Source organism: Thunnus thynnus, chromosome 18 (genome assembly GCF_963924715.1).
Source record: "Thunnus thynnus chromosome 18, fThuThy2.1, whole genome shotgun sequence".
In the NCBI taxonomy this organism is placed as follows: Eukaryota; Metazoa; Chordata; class Actinopteri; order Scombriformes; family Scombridae; genus Thunnus; species Thunnus thynnus.
Window position 1 is genome coordinate 22,990,643 of NC_089534.1, and position 13,918 is coordinate 23,004,560.

At 40.3% G+C, this 13,918-nt stretch overlaps 1 protein-coding gene across 1 annotated transcript in view; it reads left to right on the plus strand.

Moving 5' to 3' along the window:
• Window positions 1-13,918, plus strand: part of aven (apoptosis, caspase activation inhibitor) — a 37,065-nt gene that overhangs the window by 14,982 nt on the left and 8,165 nt on the right. The gene's annotated exons all lie outside the window — the stretch shown is intronic.

Sequence of the window (13,918 nt, forward strand, 5' to 3'; positions counted from 1 at the left end):
GCTCGTCCTCAGCTCTGATAATCAAGTGAAGATGTCGTCAAAGCCGTTTCTTTTTTTTTACCGAAGACAAACATGTGAGCTCAACATCCTCTCAGAAGAAGACAGAGTTTGTCACTCACGCTGCAAAGTTTGAGCTACTCCACCGGCTGTGCAAGGATCCTGAAGGCTGCGTAGGTTGAGTTTTCGTCTCCTATGAGGCTTCTTCTCCTGCTTGCTTGGGATGCTGCTCAAACATCCTCGCCAATGTGCAGATTCAACCGTGAGCCACTATTAGGAGAAATTCCCACATGGCCGGAAGCCTCATCCTGTATCAGGGCAACGAGCAACATGGAAGAGGAGGTTGGAAGAGGTGAGGAGGTGGAGGAGTAGGATGAAGCAGAGGGGTTGGGGGAGGAGGAGCCAGAAGGAGGAGTCGATGTGGGTGTCTGCAGCAGTTCAGAGAGGGCCGACTGTTTGTCTTTGCATCAGCAGTGCTTACAGCTGTACGTCTTCAGCAGAGAGTAGATACATTCGTACAACTGCTGGCTCTTCAAACAGCCACACACACGTCCCATTTCATGGTGATTCAGTTAATCCCCAATGCGTATGCCCTCTTTAAAAGCAGGGAGAGCGACAGTGGAAACAGACACTGGTGATTGGCAGAGTTTTTAAACTGTTCGCCTGGCAATCCTAACTGCCCCTATCGACCTCCATAGTAAGTGCTTTCTGTTAAAGCTGCAATAATTAGTCGATGAATCCATTAGTCGATTAACAGAAATTAATCGCCAACTATTTTGGTTAATGATTTTGAGTCATTTTTTGCAGAAAAATATGCAGAAATTTTCTTGTTCCAGCTTCTTAAATGTAAATATTTTAGGTTGCTTTGGGAAATTGTGATTGACTGATTGATTGTGATTTTTATAGTTTTTTGACATTTGATAGACTGATTAATTGAGAAAATAATCAACAGATTAATTGATAATGAAAATAATTGTTAGTTGCAGCCCTGCTTTCTGTTCCTTTTGTATGTAACCCTCCCTGTCCAGATAAGCAAGATAAGGCTGAAATGTAAATTAATTCAGTGGATAGAAGAGAAGAAGGGCCTATGTTGAGAGGGTATGAATAGTTTGGTAACAGCTTTTATGGACCTGGCAGCACAGCATTATTAGTGGTAGTAATTGACATAAAAACTATCTATCTTTTTGGGAGGCAGAATTACTTCTGTGATTTCATCTCCCCAGAGCCATGAAGCATTAGTAATGAGTTGGGAGTATATAGTGTATATCATTATTAGAATGAGAGGAAACATGGGAAAGATCAATAACGAGAGATTGATCTACTATTGACATGAGGTTAGCCAAGGATAATAGCCTTTTAACAACCCAAGCAAATACTCAGCATCCTTTCAGTCCTACCAGTTGCATTTGAATATGTGCTGTGCCTGGTGTATTGTTTTATTGTTTAAAATCACTTTTGAGCCCCTTGTTGATAAAGCCGAACAAATATATGCATGCCAAAGATTCTTTGATATGATTGGGTATGATATGATTTAACAGGCTCATGATTTAAAAAGCTCATCTGTTTCCTGTTTGTTGCTGGATTCATGAGCAGCTATTTGTATCAGTAAGCAGTGTCCACTCCAGTGGAGGACAGCTTGGAGACTGCTGTTGACTCAATGAGACTAACACATTGTCACGTGTCATGGAACATGTCATCAGCACACACCACACTTGTAATGACTTGAAGCCTCATCCAGGTGAGCAGCAAGGATGAAGATGTTTGTGTTACTAGGTGTCATTTTTGCTTAATTTTAGCTTCAAAGTTATTTATAAATCTTATCACCAGTTGTCCTCAGAGCAATATTTCGACAAGGTTTCTCAGCATTTTCTAGCCCATTTCAAATGTTTTAATTTAAAAAAAGATCTAGTTTATGAAACCAGTTGTGTGTATTTGAGTATGCAGTATTTTTTAGGGAACTCTAAATGGAAAATATAAAAACAAAATCCTTTGTTACCATTTACAGTTACAAGACTTTTTTTTAATGGAAGCCTATTTTTTTTTCTCTTTAATCAGCCACTGTGTAATGTGGAAAATGCTCCAGCTAGTAAAGTGTGATGGTACTAGGATGTATGATGTTGATTTTAACACATGAAATGATCAACAATATGTGAAATAGGTCATATATATATATATATATATATATCAAACAAATATGAATATTCCTGAATACCATGGTGGAAATGGCCCTCTTGAAATTGAAATCTTGAAATCAGCCTTTTTACCACAACAAAGGTATTAGCATTGAAAATAGTCGCTGTATTATGCCACTATTATAATGGAGGGTTTGGTGACCACTGCTCATCGTCTCCCCACCCATCAGCTTAAAGGAGGACCCATTGAAGCGCCACTATTTGTCTGGCTGCTTCAGAAATCACATCTAGCCTCAGCATCCTGAAAGGACCACAGCTGTTTCATCCTCACTGTGTGTGATTGAACCTGTCAAGTAGAGTGGGTAATCTGCATTTCTTTGAAATAGTTTTTCTTTCATGTGAATATATCATGCATGTTCCCATCATATTCACCATAGTTCCCTCCAGGCTCGTCACAAAGCTTAAGGACCTGGGATTAAGCACCTCACTGTGCATGTGGATCCTTGACTTCCTGATGGGCAGACCCCAGGTGGTGAAGGTAGGCAGACACACCTCTTCTACCCTCATCCTTAACACCGAAGCACCCCAGCGCTGTGTTTGAGCCCCCTGCTGTACTCCTGTACACACACAACTGTGTAGCCTCTTTCGACTCCAACACCATCATCAAGTTGGCTGACGACACAGCTGTGGCGGACCTGATCACAGATAACATGGCAAAGGCCTACCTAAAGGAAGTAGAGGACTGGACCCGCTGGGATCATGACAGTAACCTACTTCTGAATGTCAGCAAGACCAAGGAGCTGATAGTGGACTTTGGGAAGAAGCAGGAAAGAAACTATGCCCCCCTTATCAATGGGTCCTCGGTGGAGAGGGTGGACAGCTTCAAGTACCTTGGTGTCCACATCACTGAGGGCAGGACCTGGGCACGGCATACTGACTCAATGGTGAGAAAGGCAAGGCAGAGAGTGTTTCACCTCAGGCGCTTGAGGAAATTCTGAGTATCCCCTCAAATGCTGAAGAATTTCTACTCCTGCACCATCGAGAGCATCCTGACAGGGAACATCACTGCCTGGCACAGAAACAGCACCGAATAGGACCGCAAAGCCCTGCAAAGAGTGGTTCCTTTGGCTGAACATACAATAGGTGGTGCTCTAACCTGCCTAAAGAATATTTACACAAGGCGCTGCAGGAATAAGGCTAGGAGAATCATTAAGGATCCCAACCACCTGGATAATGGCCTTTTCTCCCAGCTGCAGTCAGAAAGAAGGTATTTTAGGTATTGGATATTTATATTTAAACTATTTTTAATGCACAAATTGAAGGAACTGGTGGGATTACATTACAATGTGATTGTACCTCATATAATTAAATGTGATAAATAAACTTGATTCGTTGACCGCCAAGCCTCAGGCTCGCTATTGATTATCAGGAGAATGCAATACAAAGGATATGAGGTATTTGTAATGTGTCCCTGAGGGATTTCATATAATGAGGCATACAGATACAGATATGACAGCTCGATTTCTTTAGTTTGGGCACATCACAGGCTTCCACCTACACAGTTGGCCCCTGTGACATCAGCACTTTAAGGTGCTGTTAACCACCACTGTTATTGTGAATAGAGATTACCATTGGCTTAAGTGATTGATGGGAGAACATCACAGTAACCATCAATTATTAGCTTCTCATTATTAGTTTCTTACAAGACAGTGGATTTATTTTGCAACTGAAATGTCATGTATTTTATCAGTTGCATCAGTTCAGTTTTTCAAAAGCGAGAGGAAGGAAGAAACAGGAAAAAGAGATAGAAAGTAGTGTTTCATTCCATCTATGTGCTAATGGGGAGCGAAATAGTCCTTGCCGTTGGATAAATGTGTCCTCATGCTGAAGTGATGGTAATTTGATGCCCTCACAGTTTTGGAGGAAATGTTGGTGATGGGGCCTTTGTCTCAATGCCATCCTCTGTCTTGTTTGGATCTTTGGTGTCTGGTTTGGGATTTTAGTTTGAGAATCTCTTGAGGCTTACGGTGTCCCCCAGCTGATTGCCTTTTTGTTTGGGTATTTCTACAAAAAATGAGAGTCACTTCAGTATGACCAAAAGTTGCAGAGAGTAGTTGTATCTTGGAGTTTGTAGGTGGGGTCTTGGCATAGGGCGATTGGGAGGAATGGCTGGCCTCATTGAACCCAATGCTAGTAATTAGCTGCCTATAACATACACCATGTTTGAACTTCAGGAATTTCATAAATATACCTGGTACCAAACCACTGTATGTCAAAGTTGGATGATTGAATTTGAAGTTGTATCATCTTATTTGCAATTGTATGTTTTGGACACTCGAGTGAAGACCGGAGAAGAGCTGTCTAACTGGTCACCTACCTGGGTAAAGTGACAGGGACGCCTGTTGGACAAAACCCAGTAAACCTAAGCATACATTGAAGGTGTACTCGGAATATGTGGCTAAGTGCCTTGTCCATGAAGTCCTGCATCCAAGCAGTGGCTAGATGGTAATCTTTACCTTGTTTCCAGTTATAGAAGAAATACAAACAGGACAGCAATGTGCAGGTATTTTATGTTCTTTTTTTTTTTGCAGATTTTTGTTACCCAGCACCTGCAAAAGTTAGTGGATGTGCGTGTGGCTCTTGATGATATGATGGTCATCTGTGCCTGTTGTGGAAGCACAAACAGTGAAGAAGGCCATTGAGCTCAAACACGAGGCCTTTCTTTCCCCATTTCTCTGAACAAACTAATTGAAGTAGTCAAAATTGTCAACAAAATACAGGGAGTGGAAAAGATTCACCCTGAGATACTGATACCTAGCAATGTGACATTGAAAAGGGAACCAACTGTGTGCTCCAATTATTGGACTATCTCACTGTTCAGCCTCCCAAGGAAAGCTTATAGCAGGAAACTGGAAAGGAGGCACTGGCCAGTTGTTCAACTTTACAATGTGGCTTCTGTTCTGGTTGTGGAACAGTCAGCAGTATATGGACTTTGGCTTTTCTCAGTTGGGTGAAACAAGTGGAAAATTACCTTTTAAACCCTTTAATCCAATGTATAAGTGAAATCTAGTCTTCTCTTATTATCTGTGTGCAGCCGTCAAAGCTGTCAAAATATTGATATTGAGGTTGACTATTGATTTTTGTCCACAGATGATATATTATTGTGTCAGAGCTGTATGTTCAAATAACCTTTAATTCCCAAAAGCTCAGCCAATTATTTCAGAAGAGTGCGGTTTAGAAAGAAAAACTAAATTAGTCATTTAATGGTGTGATTCTCTGCCTCAATTAAAGATAATTGCTTTGTGTGCTTCACACCTCCCACACTGTGTTGCTTGTCCTGTGGTAAATAACAATAGCCATGCTGATAATAATGGCACACAAAGCTTTCCACCAGATGCATGGCTTCCAAAAGCATTTGGTTGTCATCGTCCTCCTGCCTCAACAGTTTCACATTTAATGTCACGTCAAGCTGCTCATTAACTGCGACCAACCAAACGTAACATGTCATCAGTCAAACGGCCTCTATTCAACAAGTATTTGAACAAACACCAAAGAGTGTGCACCCAGTTCTCTGTAAGCAGGCATTACATACATGAGCAAAACAAGATGACCCTCGTTTAAAAGTAGCATCTGAATGAACTATTACCACTTAGACCACTGATGTAATATTCTCTTCAAATTAGATAGTGTATCCTACAGGTTCATGAGGGATCAGTGACATTTGATAGACAGATTCTAACTGCCCCTCCTTGAACTGGCCCCATTATTCAGGTTTGAGAGTGTCTCTCGTTCCTCCAAAGTCCCTAAGAGCCTGCCTTTTGAATATGAATGTGACTTCAGTTTGCAAATGGTGGGACTAAGATGAATGAATGTCATTAAAAAGCTCCAGCTGGAACACAAGCACTGTGGTGCATTTGTGCTTCAGCATCTCAGCAAGACAGTCTTGAAGAAGAAGGCTAATGGGCTCTTTAATTTATGAAACAGCTCTTGTTTTTATCCGGTCCAGTTTGTCATTTTGCAATATGGCAATCCTACATTCCAGAGTAAAAATATGAGCAAGGAAGTCATAGAGAATAAGAAGTCTGAGAAAGAGATAGACACCTGGGATCATTTAGTTGGACATTTATTCACTGACCCATACTTTTTGACCTTTCTCTGGCTGTCCGCTGTCTATTTGTGCTATGTGGGCATGTAGATAAAGTTGTCAATAGCCCATGAATGCAACAATGCATCTAATGCCTTTATGAATCAAAATGAAATGGTTCTTCACATTAGTGCTGAATAGATTTTAAACTCGCAATTGACATCTTCTTGTAATGGTCCTCAGTTGGCATCTGTAAGACTACTGAGTGATGTCGATATCACACGGGTCCAGCAAATGTGTCTCTGGGTCATGTTAATTTGAGGATGTGTTAGTAAAATGTTACCTCCCTGTGGGCTTATTGACTCAAGTTGTTGATTTCCATGATGCAACCTCTCTGCATGTGTAATTTAAGGATCAGAACTATGGTTCAGTAGTTGCTGTTAAAGTACAGATATATTGGTATTTATCTGATTATCTGCTTGTAAGGAACAAGAAATTGCAGCACAGAAATGCCAAACATATGTTTGAGGTGACGTAGAAACCATGTTCCCATACATAGTTAAGTTCATTTAAGAGCAATGACAGGTATGTTTTGTTTTGTTTTTTTAATATGAAAAATGTCCCGCTCTGTAAATGCCTTGGTCACAACTCTTTGATGACCAAATTTAAGGAATCCTTATCAAAAAATTGGATGTTTTAAACTCTCAAATATTGACATCAGCTTCAAAAATCCAGTATCAGTTGAAACATTTAGTTGACAACAATTTTGATAATCAATTAATAGTTTATTATTTATATTTATTTATAATATTCATAATTGTAAATGCATTTTTAATATTTATAGTTTTGTCATTTATTAAGATAAAGAAAAACAAAAACAATGTGAGGATTTGCTGCTTTTCTCAGTTTATAAATGTAAATTGAAATAGAAATAATATCATATTTTTGGGTTTTGGACCCTGAGTCCATTTGAAGATGTAATTTCGGGCTCTGGGAAATTGTGATGGGGATTTTTCACTATTTCACAATTTTTTGACTTTACATGAACTAAACGATTTATCAACTAATAGAAGAAAATTATTGTCAAATTATTTGAAAATTAAAATGACAATATTTGTAGCCTTAATAGAAGCTTGAACTCATCATTATCATCATGAAACCTACCACCACACCACCCGAGACTGAGGGCTTGGACACATTTGTTCATTCACATTGTCTTTGTTTAGCTACGAGCACAATGAATGATTCCACAAACTGTATTTGTCTTGAAGTGTGTCTTTACAGAGTGCAGGTGGCGGTGGGTGTTTTGTGTCAGACTGCAGCATTATGATTCAGGCAGACTCCAACAGTTTTGAGTGTCTTTTGATGAATTTTACTACAAGAACGGGGAAACTTGGTATTTCTGGAGTGAGTGAATCACCGGGGTGGCTGGTCTGGATATCTTGTTTGGATTTAAGCACTGTGGTGGCTGTCACATCTCATCCGCTCGAGTCTTCAAAGGATTGAAACATTCATGCTTTCTGGCAGTTTTGTGCTTATTTAAGGCAATCCACAGGTCTTTATTTAGCTGCCAGTGGGTGCATTGTTCTTATCTTCCTGCGGCCTTTGAGTGCCTTTTTGTAAAGAGAGAAGAAATGCTTGCAAGGCTTTTTGCCATCCCTTTCCCATTGATTTAATGAATTTAACAAAGGCTTGATTCTTGGTTCTGTTTTCAAATTTCTGTTTTCAATTGTGTCTGATTCTCATTTATACGAAGGTGAATAACAGCATCATCTAAATAACAAAAAGGTTCTGTATGCTCTTGATGCATCTGTGTTTTTGCATCAAACAATTCAGGAGTAGGCTGCTTTTTTCACACACACGGACCTTTTTAGCACAGTGTTGATTACTATTAGTGGTTTACAAGGGGTTATGTGATATGGTTTTTTCAGGGCTGATATCAGCACCAATTATAAGTAAGGAGACTGATAACCGATATTTGGAACCAATATACATTTGCAGTAAAAATGATGGTGTCAAAATTTAGAATAACACAAACTCTAACACAAAACTTTGTTGAAATGCCTTTAAGCATGTAACATGTAACTCATCCTCAAGACAGATTTTTGCCAATGGCTCACCTGTGTGGGGCCGTAGCAGAGACCTCAATGCGGCTATGACAAGTTTTCTGTTCTCTACGTTGCCTTTTGGGAGTTCTGTTTTTCTCATGGGTCCCTTCTGCAGCAGCCTGCTCTTCCTCACTGGCTCCCTCTTTTTGACTAGTCTCTTGTGTAGCACCTTCCACATCCCCTTTCAGCCATTCTTTGGCCTTGGTCAGTATAGCGCCAGAGGAGAATCTTATAATTCGGATCTAAGAGACATGCCGGCACCACAGTTTTTGTTCCTTCTAGTTTTGAGAAATGTTTGAGCAGGCTTTCCCTCATGACTGGCCTGAGTGTTCTGATGCCTTGTGTCGAGAGCCCTTCATCATCTTGAAATAGCATCTTCAGCACGGTCAGACAGGGAATGATGCGGGACGCTGATGAATAGTTATGGCTCACCTCTAGTGTCACTTCCTCCATTGGGGTGAGAGTTTCGACCAAATTGGACACGATGTCCCACTGGTGAGCAGCAGGACATGCAAATCCTCCATGTTCGCTGGAGTAGATGTTAAGCTTTTGCTTGAGCACTCTTTGCAGCATGTGGAGCGTTGTGTTCCACCTTGTTGAAACAGCCTGGATTAGGTTGTGCTGTGGCGGGCCAAGGTCCCTCTGAATGTCCCTGAAATGCTGCTTGGCAAGAATTGAAATGAAATGACCTATATCAGGATATGAGATTTTGGTCATATCGCCCAGCCCTACCATTGGCTACCTATAACATGTAAAAACACCAACTCATAAGGAACAATAAGGAACAGTAATGTCACATTTGCGATATGGTAGCTAAAATAAGTTCCACCAACGTTACTCAAAGATATAGCTATTGCTACATCAAGAAACTCTATAATCTTGTTAGAGTTAAGTGTATATCACTGCAACAAAATGCATTATTTGGACATTTTCAGTGATGTAACTGGGAAACTGGGCATACTTGTCATCATAGAAATAGATCATAAAATTGTGGTATTTTTGGAATTTCAGCTAAGAGGCTTGCAATGTTTATTGCAACTTCACTACAACTCCACTCACTCACCAGAGCTGCTCCAGTCTGCAAATATGTTCCTCTGTCTAAAAAGGTCAAAACTCCAGCAACACTTGTAGTATATAGAACAACTTTATTACTTGACCAACACATTGAGAATGTTCCGTTGTGCCTGTCTGTAGCACAGTAGCCTTCAGTGTTGATAGGTCATTACTCATGACGTGTAACCAATCAGATTGTGCTGTCAGTGGGACATTGCTCAAGACCACAGAGCGATGACTACAGACAGACAGAGGCAGCTGCATCAGTGCCAAATAGCGTATATTTAAATTAATTTATTTTATCGGCAATCAGATTTAAAAAAAAAAAAAAAAAAAAATTCCGATAATTGTAAAAATGCTGAATTTCGGATCCGATAACCAGCCGACCACTATTGTTTACTCATCTATTCAGCTAATCTTATAGCTGAGGCTGCTTGCGTCTGTGTAATGAGAGACCCAGATGTGGCGGCACTCTCAGTCTGATGGTTATTTCAGCCGCAGGGACCAGTGCTGGGAGGTTACATGTGAGCTTAAAGCACACATTCATTCTCACCTGATTAGCCTGCTGTTCCTCATCAGCTCTTTGTTGGTCCAGAGCATGGCTGTGTTACTGTAGACAGCATGAAGAGAACAGCTATCGTTCAACATTATTTGTTTGATACAGAGGAGTGATAATAGACTCTTATCTCTGAAATTGATGAATTGTAGTAGAATATTCATGTGCCTCCACTAGTAGAGGGAGGATTTAGTACACCACATATTTCTTTTGATCAAAGCAATCCCTCATTTCATGTGTACCTTGAAAAACAACACACACTGCTACCTAAGGACGTCTAGGAAACAACCTAATGTGCAAATTAAACTGGACGTCCACATCAGATGTTGGAATATGATCGATTAGATCCCAGGTAAGTGGTGCCTGAGCCACAGCCTCTTACCTCGGAACAAGCTGCAGGCCAGTAAAACACATGCCTAATGAGAACAAGGCCTCGGGTGGATTGGAGCTGTTCTGATATGACTTTGACATAAACACAGCCCCACACAATCACCATTAAAAGTTAAGAGTAAATAGCTTCAGCGGTCTTTATTGTCTCGCCTGGTTTGCTCAGGATTTTAATTGCAATTAGCGCAGACAGTGATTTATCGATGCACAGTGGATTTCAGCAACGTGTCGTGTTGGGCTAATTGGTTTGGTTAAAAAGGCGTGACAGGGAGCATGCTGGAGGTAGTGTAGCTCTCGGAAAGAGGATCAGCTCCACAGATCGCAACAAGTTTCTCTGAAACAGTCTTCCCTGTATTTTGTCTCAGCTCTGTGTATCTTTTTTCCCCATTTTATCCTTCATCCCTTCAGTCTTTTCCTCTTTTTTCCTTTTCTTTCGTATATGTTCCATCCTGTCCCTCTTCTTAAGGTTGCACAGTATAGTAATAGCACTCAATTGCTCTTCAGTTTTCAATGAGCCGTCTTGCTCCATCTCCTCTCTTATTGAGGATCTGCCACGACAGCCAGTTTAAAAGAGAAGTAATCATTCACTGATCACACACCATTACTCTACTAGCAAATGGAAGAGGAAGGGGGAGTGGGGAATGTGTGTGTTCCTCTTCCAGTCAGATAAAATATCAACATTTCAGTGCAGCTGTTACTGGAGACTGAGCAGCGATACTGTTGCTCCTTATATGTCCCTCCTGTTTCTGTTCAATCAATCACCGCTCCAGGAAAGAAGACTAACCAAGGTTACGACCAGACCGCAGCCGTATACAGCGAGTGGACTGCCTCTGTGCAGCAAACTGTATACCAAAGGTGTGGCCCAGTCAGCAAGGGTACACCCTTGTTGACTGGGCCACGCCATCACAGATGCACATGGTGGCGTGTGCAGCTCTGTGAGCTCAGCAACCGACAGGGCAACAGCAGCATGCTCTGGCAAACAGGATGAGAGGGGTTTGGCAGAAACACAACCCAGGATACTTTTTATGATCGTATTTGTATATACACATGATATTCACTGTAATTGTAAACTAAACTAAATATTAATACCAACTTCCAGATGTTGAGTTGCCCATATTAAGTAGCACAGTCCTCATGTTAACAGTTTCAAAGCTTCAAATTCCTTCTCTAACTGAGGCTCTTTAGTTTGAAAAGGAAATCAGTGAGGGATAATCGCTGTTAGGGCTGCAACCAACTATTATTTTCATTATTGATTCATCTGTGGGTTATTTTCTCAATCAATTAGTTGTTTGGTCTATAAAATGTCAGATAATGATGATAAATGTCGATCACCTTTTCCCAAAGCCCAAGATGTAACCTCAGTTGTCTTATTTTTGTGCCAACTAAGAAGTCCACAACCTAAAGATATTTAGTTTACTGTCATAGGAGACTAAAGAAACCAGGAAATTTTTTGAGTCATTTCTTCTTAAAAATATGACTCCAAGTGATGAATGGTGATTCATTTTCTGTCCATCGAATAATCAATTAATTGACTAATTGTTGCAGATCTAATGGCTATAAACGAGAGCTTATGTAATAGATTTTGGTTAGAATTGCTAATATGTTGTGCGAGCATTGTGAGATTCCCTCCAAGATTTTTTTTTATTAAAATTTCTGCAAAAAGAGATTTTTCATTTTCCGTTTCCTGAGGTTTCGTTACTGGTTTCCTGGGAAACCAACAGGTAAATTACGGATGATTACGGGCTATTAGAATAAAGAAAATCTTCCCTAATTATTTTCCCTAATTTAGGGACAAAAATCTTCATTGACAGTATCACATTTATAATCTGTATCTGCTGGTTCTAGCACTTAATTGAAACTATGTCAAACCTACATTGAGTGATGTAGTGGGTGAAGAGTAGAACCCAAGATGCAAGTTTTTCAGTGTGTCTGTTTGATATGTTTGTGTATGGTGAGACTTCAGGTGTAAAACAAGACTAGGTCAAAACCTAGTATATGGCTGGACTGTGTACGGTCAATGTGTGACATTGTAACCAATGTGTTACAGGGATAGTCAGTGTTTGTGCCTATAATGTGAAATCCTGGATATTAAATTTTCATCTGCAATTTTCTGTAGTGGTCCCGGTAATATTTGTTTTTAAAGTGTACTGAAGTAGCATGTCACATGACATGGTTAAGCTACGTTTGAGTTAACAACAACAACAAAAAAAATGAAGTCCCCCCCCCAGGACATAATAAAAACTGATTGCGCCAATTTATTTTGAAAGAGCAACAGCCAATGGGGAAACTCCAACAATGGGCCAACTGACCAAGGGTGTAACTTCATCACTCAGTCAGTAAGTGACAGACATTCAGGGTTATAGGACTGGTCCATGGCCGTTCCAGCCAATAATAAAACCCTTTAGAAATGATTGTTGTCATTATCAATTAACCTTCTGATAATTGTCTACATTAATCAATTAACTTAACAGATTGTCTGAATAGTGAAAAATTCACAGACCAACGTGACGTCCTTAAATGTCTTGTTTTGTCAGACCAACAGTCTAAAACCCCAAAATATTTCATTTAAAATGATGATAAACAGAGAAAAGACTGAAATTAAAACAGTTTCATATTAATTTTCTGTTGATGGACTAATTGTTTCAGCTTTAATGATTGGACTCATAATGAGGAGATAACAAAGATAGAAACTCCTTTACTGCTTAAAAAAACCCCCAGTTGTTCTGACTCGTCATAAACTTGCAGTAAGCTTACAGTTTGTATGCATTTCCTCGATCCCTCACCCTGTTCATCGTGACGTGATGCAGATCCAGCGTGTCTTATCTTCATCCTGACTCCGCGCCAGTTCTAGACAGTCTCGTAGAGCAGAACGGAGGAGAGGGGTGAAGATGAACAGCGCCGGGGTGAGAGCAGAGTGGAGTTGAGTGGAGCAGGAAAAGAGCAGAGCGGAACAGAAAGGCAGGAGCGAGGCCAGCGAGAGCGCACAACACATCCCGATATAAAAGATGAGAGCGGGACTCGGCATTAGCGAGCCATAGATAGCTCAGCAAAGCCGGGGTTGCAAGCAAAAAGCCACATTTGTTAATATGGGGTTCAGCCAGCAAGATGTCAAGAGACAGGATACCACATTATACAGGAGTTACACAATGCCAGCCGAGCCACTTAGCCCACAGCATGAGTAATGCAGTGTTTATTCACTGTGGAATAACTCACTGAGGTTTACCGGCCCAACTGCCACTGACGCACTTAGACAATCATTTTAACTATGAATTGATCTATAATCAGTTCCGTATAGTGAGGTCAGGAGCTTTACTGGCATGCAGTATTATTATTGTATATTTACCAGCATTCCCACACCTGACAGGATGAGACTCAAGAGTTTCTTGGATATGTGAATTGTTTGGGAATGACAGGAAATGTCTGGAAAACTGTGGAAGAATTTGCTGATAAACACATAATGACATAAATGGAAATGGTGGATAACTGCATTTATTTGCAACTTTTTCATTAATTATTCATTCATGAATTGAATATTTGGCAATTAATTGATACTCTGTGTTATGGATGCATTTCAGTCATTACCAAGGAAGAATTTGGGTTT